Source organism: Bufo bufo, chromosome 6, assembly GCF_905171765.1.
Source record: "Bufo bufo chromosome 6, aBufBuf1.1, whole genome shotgun sequence".
In the NCBI taxonomy this organism is placed as follows: Eukaryota; Metazoa; Chordata; class Amphibia; order Anura; family Bufonidae; genus Bufo; species Bufo bufo.
Genome location: NC_053394.1, coordinates 418,136,969 through 418,157,152, shown reverse-complemented (window position 1 = coordinate 418,157,152; position 20,184 = coordinate 418,136,969). Strand labels below are relative to the sequence as shown.

General features: G+C 44.9%; 1 protein-coding gene across 2 annotated transcripts in view; it reads right to left on the bottom strand.

The window, feature by feature from the left end:
* The window catches only part of SLC39A11 (solute carrier family 39 member 11), a 366,580-nt gene extending 348,016 nt beyond the window's left edge, over positions 1–18,564 (bottom strand). For both annotated transcript variants that reach the window (XM_040436819.1, XM_040436820.1), the window contains exon 1: positions 18,499–18,564. The gene's annotated coding sequence lies outside the window, so the exon portion shown is untranslated. The remainder of the gene's footprint in view (positions 1–18,498) is intronic.
* Positions 18,565–20,184: the final 1,620 nt, after the last annotated feature.

Here is a 20,184-nt window from a genome sequence, read left to right as displayed (position 1 = left end):
CCTAAGACTTGCAATCAACTTTTTCAATTACACATCGGTCGTCACATTTTTTTTGCAAAGTAAGAATAAATTATATTGCGTAATAAAAATAGAGAAAAAATATATATAAATCGCCTTTAGGATGCCGGGACATGGTGCCGCCCAGCCGCAGGATCCACAAGCAGGTTACCGCTAGTTTCCAGGCTGCACTTGTATTAAAGGGGTATTCCCATCTGGGACAATGGGGGTATTTAACTAGAAGTCCCACCTCTATCTGTAAAACACACACCTATCTGTAACAAAGTTGGCAAAGTGCTGGCCGGCAGTGCCGGGTCTGACCACCACCAATTGTTCCTATTGGCCCACCGAAAATAGCCAAGTACAATTTTTGGTAACCCCGTAGAAATTAATGGGAGTGCACTGTGCCTGCGCGCCACCGCTTCCATTCACTTCCATGGCGCCGACGGAAATAGCCAAGTACAATTTTTGGTTAACCCCATGGAAATGAATGGGAGTGCACTGTGCATGTGCGGCCACCGCTTCCATTCACTTCTATAGGGCCAACAGAAATAGCTGAGCGCAATTTTTGGTAAACCCATAGAAATGAATGGGAGTGCACCATGCCTGAGCACAATTTTCGGGATCTACATAGAAATTAATGGGAGCGCTTGCGCAGCCACCGCTTCCATTCACTTCCATGGGGCCGACGGAAATAGCCAGTGCTCGGCTATTTTTGGCAGCCCCATAGAAAGGGCAGCTAAACATGCGTTTACGAGATAGGTGAGACCCGCACCTATCAGACAATGGGGGCATATCCTAGCGATATGCCCCCATGGTGTAAGATGGGATAGCCCCTTTAAGAACAACTTTCCAGGATTTTACTATTGATGGCTTATCCTTGGGACAGGCCATCAATATCGGTTCAGCGAGGGTTCGGCACTCAGCAACCCCTGCCGATCAGCTACTTTGGGCTAGCTCTGGCGCTGGAAGTACATAGCTCCGTCTATTGTGTCATGGATAGTGAATGGGCCTGGGCTGCAATACCAAGCACAGCCACAATACAATGTACGGCGCTGTGCTCGGTGAGCTGTGAGGAGGCTGCAGCACTCAACAGAGCTCTACGGCTTCTTCAAACAACTTGATCGGTGCAGGTGCCGGAAGTTGGAGCCCCACCAATCAGATATAAATGACCCAGGCTGAGGATAGGTCTTCATTATTGTACTCCATCCAATCCACTTCTATCCAATGGATGATGCTGGGCCTGGTAAGCTACGAGGAGGCCGCAGCTCTCATGGGAGCAATGAGGCCTCCTTAAAATAGCTGATCGGCAGGGGTGCCAGGTGTCCGGAGGACAAGTCATCAATATTAAACACCTAGAAAATCTTTCTATTTACACCTTGTGTAGCCTCCACTTCTAGCTCACAATCACAGATGGAAATCACTGAAGTGTGAACTCGGCTTTTTTCCTGTAGAATGGAGGCTCCACCACAGATGTGAACAGAACCTTAAAAGGGTTTTCCAAAATTTTTATACTGATGGATAGGATAGGTCATCAGTATCTGATCGGTAGCGGCCCAAGACCCAGGACTCCCGCCAATCAGCTGTTCAGAAGGCACTGACGGTCACAGTAGCACTGCAGCCTTCTTTCTGCTCACCAAGCACAGCGCCATACATTGTATAGTGGTCGTGCTTGGTATCACAGCTCGTCACCATTTACTTCTATGAAGCGGAGCTGCTCCTAGGCCACGTGACCAAAGAATGTGTAGTCACTAGCCTAGGGAAAGCAGCGAAAAGGCTGTGGCGCTACTGAGGCCACCAGTGCAAACTCAAACAAGTGACCGGTGGAGCTCCCGGGTGTTGGACCCCCTCCGATCAGATACTGATGACCTTTCCTGAGGATAGGTTGTTGGTATTAACATCTCAGAAAAACCCCTTAATTTTAGATCCATATAATGCATTTCTGCTATTTTTTTTCATGACCACGCTCTGGATAATCGCGAACTATTTGGAAAACCTCAGAGAGCTGCACACAACTAGCGGGAGGTTTAAATTAATCTCCAAATATTGCCTATGATTACTGCGCAATTCCGAGCCGACCTTATTTTCCTGTTGATATTTATAACTTTAGGCCATTAAAATAATTGCCTTATTTGCAGGAACGCTCTATTACAGCGATTCTATCTGACATAATGAGCCACATCTGGTCTTCACAATGACACGCTCGTCAAAACCACAACAGAAGCCGAGCATCGAGTAGTATAAATAGGAAGAGCGGCGCTGGCGAAGGAGCATCTCAAGGACTGGCTGTTGAAGACTGGGGAGAGAAAACAGCTTCTCTCCATGGCTTCATATGCAGGCATACTCAAGAGCAACGGCATTTTAACCTGCAAACCCGTGGAAAAGTCTTGAAATTTTAGCAAGCGAGCCAACGCTATTGAAATTCCCTCAGCCGTGGCTTCCCCCAGTTACTAAATGCTTCACAGAAAAAAATGTAAAAGAAAAAAGGCATAAAAGAATGAAATCTATTCCGGCTATAAAACGGCTAAAACAGATTAGGAGAGACATAAAAGCTGGCAGGTAAAGCTCAAATTTTGGGGGCGCTCATGCTAAGTGAATACGGTGCCACAGTTTACTGCCTTTACCCTAAACTATTGAAGTTAGTGGCATTGACCTCTCCATTTCATTAAATTGTCAGGGAAGTTTTAATTAGTAGAAAACATGTATTTTCTAATTTCCTGTTGAATAAACCTGAGGGAGTGTTATGGTCAAGTGCGTCTTATAGTCTGAAAAATATGGGTAAGTCATGTTTGGACTAAAAAAAACACCTTATGCTCCCCAGGAGACAAAGCATGGCTTACCCATATTTTTCAAACTATAAGGGTACTTTCACACTAGCGTTTTTCTTTTCCGGCGCTGAGTTCCGTCCTAGGGGCTCAAATCCGGAAAAGAACTGATCAGTTTTATCCCCATGCATTCTGAATGGAGAGTCAGTCCTTCAGGATGCATCAGGATGTCTTCAGTTCAGTCTTTTTGACTGATCAGGCTTTTCAGAAAAACGTAGCATGCAGTATTTTTACCTCCGGCCAAAAAGCCTGAACACTTTGACTGAACGCCGGATCAGGCCTTTTTCCCATTGACTTGCATTAACGCCGGATCTGGCGCTGTGTGTTCAGTCAAAACGGATCCGGCTTTTGCATGTTAAACCCGAAAAATGTGAAAAAAAAGTTAAAGTCCATAAATGGCGGATCCGTTTTTTCCAATGCATTTTTTCATTGTGATCAAAATCCTGATCAGGATTCAAATGTAATCAGTTTTCACCCGTTTTTCCGGATCCGGCGGGCAGTTCCGGTGTCGGAATTGAACGCCGGATTAAAACAACGCTAGTGTGAAAGTAGCCTAAGACACACCTGACCATAAGACACCCCCAGGTTTGCATAACAGGAAATTAAAAAATAAACATTTTTTACCAATTAAAACTACCCTGGTAATTTAATAAAGTGGAAGGGTCAATATCACTAACTTTAATAGTTTAAGGTAGAGGGAGTTAGTAGTTTATAGTCGGCTCTTGTTAATCCTGGTGTGTCTTCTTCTGACCATTTAAGCAAACAGCAATGGTGCATGTGGTCTAACTAAGACAAAGCAGTCATGTATTTCTCTGCTGCCTGGTTGAGAGAGTTGTTCCTCAGAGTCCTCTCCATGACCATTCATCCTCCTTTCCTGCCTGCACTGATCAAACAGATCTGGGTGTCGGGCAGGGGAGAGAGAAGTGTGCAGACGGACAGCTGTCTCATTGATCCAGAAAAGCACTGTATGATCAGTAAGGAAACAGTCAGGGAGGTCTGGCACTGCTGGAGCACCCTGACTGCAAACTATAAGATGCAGGTACTTCTAAGCAAGATTTTTTCCTGCTAAAAGTGAGTCTTATAGTCCAAAAATGCTGTATATTATCATCCATTGATGGCAACACGTTGCTGAACATCTCTTAAATCGCTTGATGACCAGGCCTAAAAAAGGTCTTAATGACCACGAAAAAAAATTTCATCTCTGTTTTCAGCAGAAATAACATTTTTGTTTTTTCTTTGACGTATCTGTCTGAGGACTTGCTCTATGCAAGAGAAATATAATGTTTTGGTATTGTTCAGTAAGGGGGGGGGGGGGTACATGTAAATTACAACGTCATTTATGTCCTTTTATTTCCTGCGGAAATAGAGGAAAAACAAATTTTTTTGGGTCATTTTTCAATTTTTATGCCGTTCATGTTTCACACGAAATTAACTGATAATTGATTCTTCGGGTTATCACGGCTGTGTAGATACCTAATATGTGTATTTCTTTATTTTCATTTAATGTGTGCATAATAAAATGTATTTTACACTAAATAATGGCTTTTTTTGGGGGGGGGGGGTGAGGCGAATTTGCTTTAATTTATTACATTATTTAAAAAAATAAAATAGTTAAAATCCCATTATGGGATTACTAGTACTATTGTTTCATACAAAAACAAATCTATTTGTCTCATTCGCGGGACTTCTTCACCCGTGAGGGGCTGTCACCGCAGGTAAAGAAGCAACCACCAGATCTCGGGATATTTAGCCTAGCCCTTAGAATTTTCTGCCTGCGCCACTGCTCCAATTAACAGGACAAGGGTAGAAACTCTGCTTCGGAGCAGTGACTGAGCAGGCACCGCTACCAGTGACCTAATCACAGGTGAAGGAGTCTCCCTATGATCATGCTGTGGTATAAACCATGGTATGATCAAAGGGTTAACAGCCGGGATTGGAACTTCCTCTGACCCCGGCTGTAACCAACAGACGGTTCTTAGCGCTGGAGTGCCCCGGCAGCCCATAACCCCTTCTCAGCTGCAGAGAGATGCCTTAAAGGGGTTGTCTGGGTTAGAGCTGAACCAGGACATACACACATTTTCACCCCTCCGGCCCCTGTGATAGGATATCCCTTTCCCTGCGCTGAATCGCGCAGGGCAAGGGCTATTTCTTTACTTCTGTACACTGCTAGGCGGAGGCTTCCGCCCAGCAGTGTATTCGGTGACGTCACCTGCTCTGATGGGCGGGCTTTAGTGCTGCTCTAGCCGTTTTACAGGCTAGGGCAGTGCTAAAGCCCACCCATCAGTGCCGGTGACGACACCGGACTCTCCATAGGGACTGCCAGGTGGAGGCTTCTGTGGAGGTAGTGAGCCCGGTGATGTCACCGACACTGATGGGCGGGCTTCAGGGTCACTGAATCTCCATAAAATGCCTTTGCCCTACGCGATTAGTGGGGCTGCCTGGGTGAAAATATGGGAATGTCTGGGTTCAGCTCTGAACCCGGACAACCCCCTTTAAATGTCCAGATGGGAATACCCCTTTAAGCATTAAAATGCAATAGCACCTATCTGGTCACCTTTGGAGACAACCCCTTTAAATAAACCCTATTAGAGCATATCGACATCATGAAGGGGGATGCCCTGCTTAGGACCCCCTCTATGAGACAGATTGGTAGGGAGCACCTTCGGCCCTCCCTGTGCTGCCACAATTTTATTCAAAATATTTAAGATGCTTAGAGTTTTACTGTACCAAATAACAAAACTGGACGCCAGCCAGATTCCTACCCTCTGAAACTAGTGCCATGACTTTGACGTTGCGCCCACTGCACGTATGCAGCTTTCTTCTACAATAATAAGCGTGAAACTGAATATTCAAACTAGAAAAGCCAAAAAAAAAAAAAAAAAGATTTAAAAAAGTGAGATTAATGCAAAGGCACATCACTCCTCGTTATTAAAGAGCCGTAATTAAGCGGGAGTTAATAAATCCACCAGCAGAAGTCACAATGCCTCCTGACTCAGGCACCGGGCATGAAAGTTCCTAAGAGCCTTAATTATAGGGCCGATGCCTCCAGATTATGAACGCTGAGGCCACCCCTGGCGATCCCCTACAGAGTAAACGCTCCAGTCACAATGTGTGGGGCCACTTACACCGCCCCTCACAACCAGACAGTCTTATAATTTACAGCCACTCCAATGCTTCTAAAACGTTCGAAACAAAAACGTAAATCTATAAAAATGAGCAAATAGCAAGGTTTTTGGCACTCGACACTTTTATAACCTCTCTGGATTCTGGTATAATGTGCCAATGTTTATGACTAAAAGCAAACATCTGAAATCCAGCTTAAATCTATGGCTATGAGTACCTGCCTGACTAATGGGGCCTGCTGTGACTACTGCAGGAGTTGGGGAAGGGGAGGGGGTTATATTTGATGATAAAGTGGGGGCCTGCTGTGCATACTGATAAAACGGGGGCCTGCTGTGACTACTGATAAAACGGGATAGTAGAGAATTGCGGCACACAGCTTCTCAGATTTGCAATTAATCAAGTTTTAATGGTATCATTTTACATCATCATGATCCAGTTACAATCCCCATATCACAATGGTAGTCACAATCGGTGAGTACAATGACTGTACGTTTCGGCCACAATGGCCTTCTTCAGCGGTCAAAATCTGAGAGCGATTGTGGTGGAGAACGCTGGATTCCGGCCACCTGGTGGTCGGCGCTTACTCCCATCTCGCCCCTGGAATAGTGGCTGTCATAAGACCCAGTACCGACATGGCCCCTCTTATAGGGACTGACGGAGACGAGAGAAGAAGCTGAACTCTTGATCTGATTAGTAAAGCTTTTTGCAGAGGTAGCAGGCACTTCTGGGAACTGGAGTCCAAAATCATTCCTAGGAAACTGCATCTCTGACCTGGGCATAAGCTGGATTTTTCTAGGTTTATCTCCCATCCCAGCTTCTCTAGAACTTCTCTCAACCAGGCTATCTGACCCTGAAGAATTTGACTTGACCGGGCCACAAGCAGAAAATCATCCAGGTATGGTATAATGATGATCTCCTTCTCCCTGATGTGGGCCATCATTTCCAAAACGATCTTTGTGAAAACCCTCGGCGCTTGAGCGAGGCCGAAGGACAATGCTCGGAATTTAAGATGTAGAACTTACCTTTCTAACCGAACTGCTACCCTCAGGAACCTCTGGTGGCTGCGATGAATGGGGACCTGATAGTACGCATCCCTCAGGTCTACTGTGGCCATAAATCAAAAAGGGAAGAGATTGTTTACTGCTGAATTGATGGACTCCATACGAAATCTCTCTTACTGCAGAAATTGGTTCAAACATGTCAAGTTTATTATAGTCCAAAATGAGCCATTTGTTTTTTTTTGACCAGAAAAAGAGTTAAATAAAAAACCCTCTGTCAATTCCTGATCTGGGACTCCTACCAAAATACTTTTTTTTATCAGGGAAAAAACTTCTGCGTCGATGACAGATTGTTTTGCGGGATCTGAACAGTAATCTGTAATTACTAGAGATGGGACGACGAATCCACGAATCCCTCATTTTCAAAATTCGAATCTGACGAATCCTGGGCATAGTCATCTGTATTGCCGTCCTCAGGACAGCGATACAGCAGGAGAGAGAGATGGGTGTCTGCTGGGACTCGAACCCACGACCTTCTGTATCAGAGGCAACGCACTCACCCACACAGCTATTAGAGCTGTATAGCTACTGACTGAAAAAATATGAGACTTAGACTCTGTTAGCTGTTCTAGCCAGTGTACATCTATACACATAACAGCTGCCCCAACACACCCAGCTCTGCTATATCTCTATATGACAGCTGCCCCAACACACCCAGCACCGCTATATCTCTATGACAGCTGCCCCGACACACCCAGCTCTGCTATCTCTCTATATGACAGCTGCCCCAGCACACTCAGCTCTGCTATATCTCTATATGACAGCTGCCCCAGCACACTCAGCTCTGCCATATCTCTATATATGTAACAGCTGCCCCTGCACACTCAGCTCTGCTATATCTATATATCTGTAAGTATTACTATACAGTAGATAGATATATAGAGATATAGCAGAGCTGAGTGTGCTGGGGCAGCTGTCATGTGTATAGATGTAGCAGAGCTGGGTGTGCTGGGGTAGCTGTGGATAGATGTAGCAGAGCTGAGTGTGCTGGGGTAGCTGTGGATAGATGTAGCAGAGCTGGGTGTGCTGGGGCAGCTGTTATGTGGATAGATGTAGCAGAGCTGGGTGTGCTGGGGCAGCTATCATATATAGCGATATAGCAGAGCTGAGTGTGCTGGGGTAGGTGTCATGTGTATGGATGTACACTGGCTATTAAAGCTATAACAGAGTCTACAGTAGAAGTCTCATATTTTTTAAGGCAGAGGGTATGCAGCTCTTGTAGCTGTGTGGGTAAGTGTCTTGCCTCTAATGCGGAAGGTCGTGGGTTCGAGTCCCAGCAGAAACTTTTCTGAAATACACAAGCACTGACTCCATATATGGACATACTGTACAGAGCGGAATACAGGCCGGAAGAGGCTGACATGGAGGTAAGTGTTTTTTTTGTTTTTTTTTAATACCGGACTGTTACTGCCACATGGGGGGAGCGGAAGGCACTTGATACTGGCACATGGGGGGGGGGGATTGACACATGATACTGGCACATGGGGGGGGGGTGGCACTTAATACTGACACATGGGGGAGTGGGAAGGAGAGAGGCACTTAATACTGGCACATTGGGGGGGGAGATGGCATTATGATACTGGCACATTGGGGGGGTGGCACTATGATACTGGCACATAGGGGGAGGAAGGAGAGAGGCACTTAATACTGGCACATTGGGGGGGAGATGGCATTATGATACTGGCACATGGGGGGAAGAAGAGAGGCACTTGATACTGGCACATTGGGGGGGGAGATGGCATTATGTTACTGGCACATGGGGAGGTGGGTGGGAAGGAGAGAGGCACTTGATACTGGCACATTGGGGGGGGGGGAGATGGCACTATGATACTGGAACATAGGGGGGGGAAGGAGAGAGGCACTTAATACTGGCACATTGGGGGGAGATGGCACTATGATACTGGGACATGGGGGGGAGGCAGTTGGTACTGGCACATGGGGGGTTGGCACTTAATACTGGCACATGATAGGGGGGCATCTATGGGGACACTTACTGGCACATTATTGGGGGGCATTATGGGGGTCCATTTTTACTGGCACATTATTGGGGGGCACTATGGGGGCATCTGAGGCCACAAAGAAGGAGTATTTTATATGGGGGGGCTATGTTTGGTACTACTATTATCAGGGGGTTTATCTGTTTCTGCAGTATAATATTGGGGAGCACAGTGGCACAGTATTGGGGGTGGTAGGATGATTTGTCCAAAAGATGCAAGAATGATGGAAAAGTAGTAAACTAAGATTTATTTTATTTGTCAAACTGCAGAGACGAAAAATGGCTGAAAACTGGTGGTCTGATCTGAAGGTTTGAAAGGAGAAGATGAGGAAGAGGGAAGGAACATCTACATCAAAGGAGACGTCACTGGATGTAAGAGGTATGTGCGCTGTATTACCCTGTATTTCTAATTTTTTTCGAATCTAAATCCGAATACTTTGTTAAAAAAGTAAGGACTCTTTATTTTTTCATATTAAAAAAAATATTGAGTTTGGATCACTTTGTTTCTTACACCGTTCACACAATTCTTATGTACAGGATTCGAGATTCGAAAGATTCGAGAACCTTTTCGGATTCTGATTCGAAAATTTTTTATTCGTCCCACCTCTAGTAATTACAAATCTCCCTACTGGAAAACTCTGAAAGGCTCTCCCCTATGTATCCAAGGGCTGTTGGAGATCTTCTGCCACTGAGGTGCAAAAAGAGACAGACGACCTCCGACAGGTGCTCTGGCGTCATTGGGACTGCTTTTTTTGTGGTGTCTGACCCGGGAAAAAGAAATCCCTTACTTTTTTATTTGGACATGCAAATTGTTTTGCTTTTTCTTTGCCCCTAAAGCTTATTAAATCTGGGTCAGAAAGACTTACTGGGTGCCTGACTAACAGAGGAAAAGCCCTTCTTTCTGCCCGAGGCCTTCTCTAGTAAGTCATCCAGGACGGGCCCACACAAAAACTCTCCTTGACAAGGGATAGCACAAAGTTTTACCTTGGAACTAGCATCCCCATTCCAGCTTTTCAACCAAATAGCCCGCCGGGCAGAGTTGGATAAGGTGGAAGCCCTAGTGAAAAATCTTAAGGTATCCGCAGAAGAGTCAGCTAAGAAATCCAAGGCATTACTTATAACAGGGAAGGAAGACAATAACTGCTCCCTAGGGGTCCTCCTTTAATGTGAGCCTGTAACTCCCCCATCCACACTTTTAGTGATCTGGCAACATACGTAGCGGCAATATTAGGTTTGAAAGCTGCCACAGAGGCTTCCCAATTTTTCTGTAAATAAACCTCTGCTCTCCTATCCATCGGGTCCTTGAGCGAACCCATGTCCTCAAAGGGGAGTGCGGCTTTTTTAGACATTTTTGCTACTGGGGCATCAAGCTTTGGGGCCCTAACCCAGGGGGCAGACAACTCCTCATCAAACGGATACTTCTGCTTCACCGAAGAAGGGACGAAAAACTTCCTATTTGGCCTTTTCCATTCTCTGGCAATCACATCCTGAATGTTCTTATGCACGTCAAACACCTTCCTCTTCCTGGGAGCTAACCCTTTAAACATAGAGTCCTGGACTGAATGCTGTGGCCTCTGATCGTCCAACCCCATAGTCGTCCAAACCGCCTTTACTAGGAAATTAGTATTTTCCACATGAAAAAGTGGTCTCCCTGCAGCCTCGTTCTAAGAAGACTCGTCTGTTGATCTCCACTCTCCTTCTTCTTCCAGACCAGAAAGTATCTCACTATCACTGGAGGGGGAGTCTTTTGCAGCAGATGTGGAAGTACTGGGCCGGTGCTTTCTCAGACCGCTAACCGACTCCCTGACCTCTTCACGTATCATCTGTTTTATGCTGCACATACAAGACGGAGCTTCTTCTTCCATTAATTTGCTGATACACCCCTGACATAGGGGTTTTGCCCAGACAGAAGGAAGCTTCTTCTCACATACACCACATCCCTTTTCCTTTACTCTGGAAGTCTTCCTACAAGACTCCTTTGAAACCTCGGCATCAAAAAAAACCGTAATGACCCCGTAAGCATTAAGATAAATAATATATGCTGGGGTATAACCCCTCTTACCCCACCATGGTACCAATGTATCATTGGTGGTCTCAGTGGGATCAGCACGCTGAGCCTGATCCACGTTTCATACAGCAATCAGCTAGAATGGAGGAACTGCCACGCTTCTTCACCCAGCATGACAGTGAGCTGACTGGGCTTTTGTGCTCGGCGCGCGCTAGCCGGTATCCCTCCCCTTTCCGTTCCGCAGCGTTAGCTTCCTCCCACCGCAACCCAGAAGTACTCGCAGATCATCGTGAGGGCCGACGGCCGAACATGCGAACACGGCCGCAGAGGAGCCCAAGAAGGCCAGACCCTCCCAGGAACCGGGAAGGAGGACAGGAGAGGTAAGGACAGAGAAGGGAACCCAGACTTCTGCAGCGGCTCCAAGAGGAGACTCACGCCGCACAGGGTAACCCTCCACACACAATTTTTTATAGCCGGGGCCCCCGCAGCTCTTTTCTTGATATCCAGACAGGAAACAGAACTGGAGATAGAGGGGATGATCCCTCCTTTAAAAGGCAGTTCTGGTCCCTGTTTCCTGAGGAGGTGAAGGTGGTCTCTCCAGGGGTGCTGTCATAGGTGATAAAGAAAATGATTTTTAGCCCAAAATAAGTCAAATGTACTCATAAAAAAAACTAAAGTGTCCATAGCCTTTAAAGGGGTTGGCCCATCTCATACGTTAGTGACATATCGCTAGGATATGTCACCAGTGTCTGATAGGTGCGGGCCCCACACCTATCTCTAGAACGGAGCCTGCAAAGTAAAGGACAGCATATTGTGCAGGCGCAGCCATCCTCTATACATTTCTACGGGAGTGTCGAAAATATTCAGGCGATGGCTCGGCTATTTCCGCCAGCCCCATAGAAGTGAATGGCACGGTGGCCGCGTTTGTGTGGTGCGCTTCCCATATGTTTCTATGGGACTTCTGAAAATAGAAAAGAACGAGGGTGGCCGATCCACGGCCTCAGATACTGGTGGCATATCCTAGTGATAGGCCACCAATGTGTAAGATGGGCCAACCCCATTAAGCCACATTCTCAGGGCTTATGCACACGACCATATGTATTTTGTGGTCCGCGAAAAAAAAAAATAATGACATACATGTGACGTCCATGTATGTGTTACCAAGTTATTTTTTTTTTTTTTGCAGGAGACATACTTTTTGGATCACTTTTTGGCTACATGCACACGACCGTTGTGTGTTTTGCGGTCCGCAAAACACGGATGCGTCAGTGTGCTTTCCGCAATTTGCGGAAAGGCACGAACAGCCTTTAATATAACTGCCTATTCTTGTCCGCAAAGCGCCGACATAAATAGGACATGTTATATTTTTTTTGCGGGGCCACGGAACGGAGCCAAAACTGCGGCTCGGATGCGGACCAAAACAACGGCCGTGTGCATGAGGCCTTTATTTCACTTTTTTGTAAAGGAAAGGAACCAAAAAAACAGCACTTTTTGCAGTTATTATAATAAAAAAATATATATATTACTGCATTCATCGTGGGGTTTAAGAGTTTTACAGTTTGAGTTGTTACTGACGCAGTGAAACCAATTATGTGCATTTAAAAAAAAATAATTTTTAAACGTTTTATTTTTTTTCCAGTCTCACTACGGAACTTGAACACTTTTTGACGATCACTTCTATAATACACTGCAATACTTCGATTTTCCAGTGTATTACACCTGTTTTGTGACAGGGCCTAACAGGCATATGTACAGTGGATATATAAAGTCTACACACCCCTGTTAAAATGTCAGGTTTCTGTGCTGTAAAGAAATGAGACAAAGATAAATCATTTTAGAACTTTTTCCACCTTTAATGTGACCTATAATCTGTACCACTCAATTGAAAAACAAACTGAAATCTTTTAGGTAGAGGGAAGAAAAAATATAAAAATAAAATAATATGGTTGCATAAGTGTGCACACCCTCTTATAACCGGGGATGTAGCTGTGTTCAGAATTAAGCAATCACATTGAGAATCCTGTTAAATAGGAGTCAGCATACACCGGCCATCATGTAAAGTGCCTGTGATTAACCCCAAATAAAGTTCAGCTGCTCTAGTTGGTCTTTCCTGAAATTTTCATAGTCACATCCCACAGCAAAAGCCATGGTCCACAGAGAGCTTCCAAAGCATCAGAGGGATCTCATTGTTAGGCTTCATTCACACGTCCGCAATTTCGTTCTGCATTTTGCGGAACGGAATTGCGGACCCATTCATTCCTATGGGGCAGCATGATGTGCTGCCCAGACACGAAATTGCGGATCCGCACTTCCGGGTCCGCACAAAAATAGAACATGTCCTATTCTTGTCTGCAATTGCGGACAAGAACAGGCATATTCTATTAGTGCCGGCAATGTGCGGTCCGCAAAATGCGGAACGCACATTGCCGCTTTCCGTGTTTTGCGGATCCGCGGCTCCGTGTATCCGCAAAACACGTTGCGGACGTGTGAATGGAGCCTTAGAAGGTATCAGTCAGGAGAAAGGTACCTTCCGATGAAGAGCCTGTGAGATCCAGCCCCCTGGATCTCACAGGCCGGAAGCTGTATGAGTAATACACACAGTATCACTCATACAGCCAATGCATTCCAATACAGAAGTATTGGAATGCATTGTAAAGGAATATACCCCCCAAAGTTCAAGTCCCAAAGTGGGACAAAACATAAAGTGAAAAAAAAGGTGAAAAAATAAAGTTTCCCCAAAAAAAATTTAAGTTTCAAGTAAAAATAAACAAAAACGTAATTTTCCCCAAATAAAGTAAAAAAAAATTGGTAAAAAACAAAGTATACATATTAGGTATCGCCGCGTCCGTATCGACCGGCTCTATGAACATATCACATGACCTAACCCTTCAGATGAACACCGTAAAAAATAAAAACTGTGCTAAATAAACCATTTTTGTCACCTTACATCACAAAAAGTGTAATATTAAGCGATCAAAAAGGCGTTTGCCCACCAAAATAGTACCAATCTAACCGTCACCTCATCCCGCAAAAAATTAGCCTCTACCTGAGACAATCGCCCAAAAAATAAAAAAAACTATGGCTCAGAATATGGAGACACTAAAACATCATTTTTTTGGTTTGAAAAAAGCTGTTATTGTGTAAAACTTACATAAATAAATAAAAAAGTATACATATTAGGTATTGCCGCGTCCGTATCAACCGGCTCTATAAAAATATCACATGACCTAACCCCTCAGATAAACACCGTAAAAAATTTAAAATAAAAACTGTGCTAAATAAACCATTTTTTGTCACCTTACATCACAAAAAGTGTAATAGCAAGCGATCAAAAAGTCACACGCACCCCAAAATAGTGCCAATAAAACCGTCATCTTATCCCGCAAAAATCATACCCTACCCAAGGTAATCGCCCATAAACTGAAAAAATTATGGCTCTCAGACTATGGAAACACTAAAACATGATTTTTTTTGCTTCAAAAATGAAATCATTGTGTAAAACTTACATAAATAAATAAAAAGTATACATATCAGGTATCGCCGCATCCGTGACAACCTGGTCTATAAAAATATCACATGAGCTAACCTGTCAGATGAATGTTGTAAATAACAAAAAATAAAAACCGTGCCAAAACAGCTATTTCTTGTTAGCTTGCCTCTAGGGGTGCATCAGGGGGCTTCAAATGGGACATGGTGTAAAAAAAACAGTCCAGCAAAATCTGCCTTCCAAAAACCGTATGGCATTCCTTTCCTTCTGCGCCCTGCCGTGTGCCCGTACAGCGGTTTACGACCACATATGGGGTGTTTATGTAAACTACAGAATCAGGGCCATAAATATTGAGTTTGGTTTGGCTGTTAACCCTTGCTTTGTAACTGGAAAAAAAATATTAAAATGGAAAATCTGCCAAAAAAGTTGAAATTGTATCTCTATATTCCATTAATTCTTGTGGAACACCTAAAGGGTTAAAAAGTTTGTAAAATCAGTTTTGAATACCTTGAGGGGTCTTTTTTATAGAATGGGGTCATTTTTGGGTGGTTTCTATTATGTAAGCTTCGCAAAGTGACTTCAGACCTGAACTGGTCCCTAAAAATTGGGTTATTGAAAATTTCAGAAAAATTGCAAGATTCGCTTCTAAACTTCTAAGCCTTGTAACGTCCCCAAAAAATAAAATATTCCCAAAATGATCCAAACATGAAGTAGACATATGGGGAATGTAAAGTAATAACTATTTTTGGAGGTGTTACTATGTATTATAGAGGTAGAGAAATTGAAACTTGGAAATTTGCAATTTTTTAAATTTTTTGGGTAAATTTGGTATTTTTTAGATTTTTTTTTTTACTTAATTTTACCAGTGTCAAGAAGTATAATATGTGACGAAAAAACTATCTCAGAATGGCCTGGATAAGTCAAAGCGTTTTAAAGTTATCAGCACTTAAAGAGGACCTTTCACTAGATTAAAAAATCTAAACTAACTATACAGACATGGAGAGCGGCGCCCAGGGATCTCCCTGCACTTACTATTATCCCTGGGCGCCGCTCCGTTTGCCCGGAATAGGCTCCAGTATCTTCACATGTTAGGCTCCACCCAGTGGAACCTGCCGGCGTCTCCTTCTCCCAGGCTGTAGCGCTGGCCAATCGCAGCGCTCAGCTCTTAGCCTGGGAGGGTTTTTTTTCTCTCAGGCTATGAGCTGAGCGCTGCGATTGGCCAGCGCTACAGCCTGGGAGAAGGAGACGCCGGCAGGTTCCCCTGGGTGGAGCCTAACTATGAAGATACCGGAGCCTATACCGGGCTAACGGAGCGGCGCCCAGGGATAATAGTAAGTGCAGGGGGATCCCCGGGTGCCGCTCTACATGTCTGTATAGTTAGTTCACAGTGTAATAATCGGTGAAAGGTCCTCTTTAAGCTAGAGGGAATTATGAACAGTTCCAAATGCCAGTCAATATTGGCACAAAACCTTCAGGCTTCTGCTAAAAGCTGAACATGAAGAGGAACGTCATCTTTCAGCATGACAACGACCCAAAGCATACATCCAAATCAACAAAGGAATGGCTTCACCAGAAGAAGAGGAAAGTTTTGGAATGGCCCAGCCAGAGCCCAGACCTGAATCCGATTGCAAATCTGTGGGGTGATCTGAAGAAGGTTGTGCCCAGGAGATGCCCTCGCAATCTGACAGATTTGGAGTGTTTTTGCCAAGAAGAGTGGGCAAATCTTGCCAAGTCAAAATGTGCCATGCTGATAGACTGATACCCAAAAAGACTGAGTGCTGTAATAAAATCAAAAGGTGCTTCAACAAAGTATTAGTATAAGGGTGTGCACACTTATGTAACCATATTATTTTATTTTTATATTTTTTCTTCCCTCCACCTAAAAGATTTCAGTTTGTTTTTCAATTGAGTTGTACAGTTTATAGGTCACATTAAAGGTGGAAAAAGTTCTGAAATGATTTATCTTTATATCACAGAAACCTGACATTTTAACGGGTGTGTAGACTTTTTATATGCACTGTACATGGCAGATCTGGGGGCCACTGGCATCCTGCAAACGCATTTTCTGTAAAGGGGGTTGACCAAAAAAAAAAAAAAAACTATTTTGGCAATGTTATTTTTATAATTTTTTGGGTTTAAAAGTTGCTACAGTTTTATAAGTCTGGGTTGTTACAGTGCCCGGCAGGGGTTAATGTGCCGCCATACTGATATATTTTACATATACTGCACTAGGAGCGGGGTCCCGGTTTCCACAGCACATCTGCCAGGCTGCGGTCCTGTGATACGTACATAGTATTGTGCAGCAAATGCTGCCAATAGAAAACTTCCGCGATTATGTATCAATTCTTCTGTTTTCAATATATGTGCTTGCTGTCAGTGAATTGGAAACTTTGCAGGTGCAAATTCACAACAGGGATAACTTCTCATGGATGTTACAGGGGTTGCGCTACCATTCTATTTGAATAGAATTCGGCATGGAAAACGAGTTACTTTTGTTATTTACCGTCTAAAACGCTCCACATTCTCTTAACTCCATTAAAATGGCGCCCCCTGGTGTTTAATCTGTATAGTATTGTGCACGCCCACCTACTGAGGAGGTCGCACATGCTCAGTTCCAGCCCTCAACCACAGGGCGAGAACTGCAGCAGAAAGGAAAGGGCCCCCCCCCCCCCCCCCCTGAGATGTGATAGGGCAGGGATGCTCAAGCTGTTGCAAAACTACAACTCCCAGCATGCCCTAATAGCTGTAGGCTGTCCAGGCATGCTGGGAATTGTAGTTTGGCAACAGCTGGAGGGCCGCAGGTTGGGCATCTCTGTGATAGGAGAAGAGCTGCAGCAGAAAGGACACACCCCAGAGGTGCCAGCCTGAAGAGCATCTAGCAGAGTAATCAGAGCACTGGATGAGGAGATCTCTGGACCCACGTGAGGTACCGGGCTTGTCTTCTCCTGTAGGATCACGGATCCATCACGACAGCCACATGGATGGAGCCTGCGCATTGTGGACTGCAAATCGCGGCCACGTGAATGAGCCCTAATGTGGACAATAAAACGGAATGCACGCGGAGTAACTTCAATTTTTCTTTGCGGACTCATTGAAATGAATGCTTCCACATACGGTCCGCAAAAAACAAACAAAAAACGAACGGACAAGGAAAGAAAATACGTTCATGTGCATGAGCCCTTTAGTGTTATGTTGACAGGCATCCTATTAGACCCCGTAACAACTAGCACACAACACAATGCATATTTTTGTCTTAGGTCTGAAAGGGGTTAATAAAGACTGTTCAGAGCCGCAAAAACCATGACACTGTACAGATCCCAGAGAACGCCTCCATTGTTTTCAATGGGACTCCACGCTGCCATTCATACGACACGTCCTTTCTCGACACAATTTCCACGAAAATCATGTTTTGACTGTGCAGTGTGAATACGGTCTAAAGCTCTGTCCACAAGTCTCCATCACTAACAGCATTGATAGGAGGAATAACGCTGGACGCAGTTGTGTTCCTCGCGTCAAAATGGCGCGCTCCATTGTAATTGATGGCATCTGCCGGGACTCAAGTGTGAACATAGCCTCATATACCTTGTATTAGGACAGCATCTAGATGTAAATTAGGAGAATGTCTCCATTCACTGACAGCAAGCAGAGACCCCACAGAGACTGGAACTTATACGTGCAATTCCACAGGGGGTGCAGCATGTCACACAACATGATCAAATGTCGCACAATGCAGACATATGCGACTACATCCCCACCCCACAGAGAGCTCTGGTCTATAGGGCGATATTATAAAACATGGCACATATGTGAGGTGACCCATGACTTCTACCTATATGGGCTCGGGGTGCCCAGGGCGGTGTACAGCCCACACAAGGAAGGATTTCATTCGCAAATATCACTACCACAAGCTTATGAGCAAAAATGAAAAGTCGGTGGTTAAAATGTCCCCCTCATGCCGGTGTTTTGGACTTCATCCCGCCCCGTAGCCCAGCGCCCATACGCACCTGTCCAGCTTCTAACCAGAGTCGCTATGCAGCACTTCCTGGTTTTCCTGTACACGTGTCTCAGAAACACCCGCCACTCCGCCCCGAGAGACCCCATTGGTGGATTCCGATTATCCCCGCCCCTGTGTTAAAGGTTATTGGACGACTCATCCGTCAATCATGGATTCGGTTTATTCTTTGTTTCTCTGATCAAATCGCTGAGAGAAACGTAAAGCGGGCGGGTGCAAAATGTAAAGCAGAGACGTGTGCTGAGTGCTGGCTGCTAATTAAATGGCTATATCCTTCTAATGGATTCTGAGGAATTAATAAGGGCTCATTTGAGGAAGTTTAATTAATTTCTTACTGGAGCTATTAAACCTATTCTTGGAAGAGCATGAGTACAAAGTCTGCATTGATGCAGGTTGTGTAGCTGTCATGACTACAGATGTAAATGCATGAATTGTGTCTTCCCTGCCTATTAAAGTGGCTGCCTTCTTAGGGCTCATGCACACGAAGGTATTTTATTTTCGTATCCGTTCCAGTTTTTTTTGGTGGACCGTCTGCCGAACCATTCACTTCAATGGGTCCGCAAAAAAAAAACGGAAGTTACTCTCCAGGCATTTCGTTTCTGTATGTCTGTTCCACAAAACATAGAACATGTCCTTTTAGGCCTCATGCACACAGCCGTTGGCGGTCGTGGCCAGTATTGCGGCCCACAAATAGCGGGTCGGCAATATCCATTGTTACGGTGCGAACGGATCATGGACCCATTCAAGTTTAATGGGCCTGGATCCGCCGGTTGGAGAGCAAATTGCAGTCCCCAATGTACGGAACGGCCGTGTACAAGAGGCCTTATTGTCCGCATAATGGAGAAAGATAGGACTGTTCTATTAGGGGCCAGCTATTCCATTCCGCAAAATACGGACTGCACACGGACGTCATCCTCATTTATTTAGGTCAGCAATATCAAACTCCCAGAAAACCTGGGAAATATACACTAGGTCTCATTTACACGACCGTATGAATGGGTCCACATCTGTTCCGCAATTTTGCGAAACGGGTCTGGACCCATTCATTTCAATGGAGCCGTTGCTCCGTACCGTGGGGGCCGCAAAAAAAGATTGAACATGTCCTATTCTTGTCCGTTTCGCAAATTGCAAAATGGACACAGGCGGACCGCAGAACGCGGAGCGGTCATCTGAATGAGCCCTTAATTTGATGGCAGTAATGGATGTCATACAGTGGCTTTCATCACCTATAGTAGGGATGGCCAACCTGAGGTCTTCCAGCTGTTGCAAAACTACAACTCCCAGCATGCACAGACTGCCTACAGCAGGGCATGCTGGGAGTTGTAGTTTTACAACAGCTGGAGAGCCGCATGGTTGGCCATGCCTGACCTATAGGGTCCCATTGTATACATTTTTGAGTGGAATAGCAAAGTCCTCTATGGCTCGGCCAACAGTCTAATGTGTATGGGGGCTCCCGAGAAGGATCGGGAGAAGTGAATATTTTGCCCTATCCTTTTGTACCCAGGAGATAAGCCCCCATCAGTGTGCTTTCCACAGCCGTATGTCCCTTCTGCCAAAAAAATAGACCGTGTCCGCAAATTGCTGACTGATAGGAATCTCTGACTGATAGGAATCTCTGAGTCCCACTTGGTACCCCTGGCACCAAACTTCTAGTATCGGCTTGGTTTGAGTCCTTCTG